Here is an 876-nt window from a genome sequence, read left to right on the forward strand (position 1 = left end):
CTGCAATTAAAACTCAACTACATCATCTAACTGTACTCAGCGAAGTAGAGTAACTCTTGGGATATAATTTTGAGTGTTCTCATTATAATTGCTAAATCATAAAATCAGTCAATTCACACTGGGTCTGTAGAGCATTAATATCTAATAATGAAGTCCTACCATGGTGGGAATTCTACTCAGTTCTTCTTCCAAGATATTTCCATTAACCCTTGATGAACAAAATATATAGAGTCTCAAGGAGTCAGATTCTCCGGTTCTTCCGGATACTCAATTAGTTTGTACAAGGTAATATTTAAGATGACTGGGCAAGGCTTCTGTAGGAGTGGAAGAGGCTGAAAGAATCATAGCAAAGCGGCCGGGCGCGGTGGCTCAAGCCTGTAATCCCAGCACTTTGGGAGGCTGAGACGGGCGGATCACGAGGTCAGGAGATCGAGACCATCCTGGCTAACACGGTGAAACCCCGTCTCTACTAAAAAAAAAAACAAAAAACTAGCCGGGCGAGGTGGCGGGTGCCTGTGTCCCAGCTACTCGGGAGGCTGAGGCAGGAGAATGGTGTAAACCCGGGAGGCGGAGCTTGCAGTGAGCTGAGATCGGCCACTGCACTCCAGCCTGGGCGACAGAGCTAGACTCCGTCTCAAAAAAAAAAAAAAAAAAAAAAAAAATCATACCAAAGCACAAGGCAGGATGGTTGTGGGTGTGTGGGTTGGTTTGTTTTTATTTTAGAACTTTGAAGACAACATCGTGGAGCAGAAAAACGGGGACACAGGACACAGGATAGGTATATACCTGCTGGAAAGGTATGACCTCTTTTGGGTTGGCTTTTGATAGGCAATTAGAAATGTTAGAATTACATTGTAGAACTTTGAAATCTAGTTA

Source organism: Trachypithecus francoisi, unplaced genomic scaffold, assembly GCF_009764315.1.
Source record: "Trachypithecus francoisi isolate TF-2019V2 unplaced genomic scaffold, Tfra_2.0 Contig00030, whole genome shotgun sequence".
In the NCBI taxonomy this organism is placed as follows: domain Eukaryota; kingdom Metazoa; phylum Chordata; class Mammalia; order Primates; family Cercopithecidae; genus Trachypithecus; species Trachypithecus francoisi.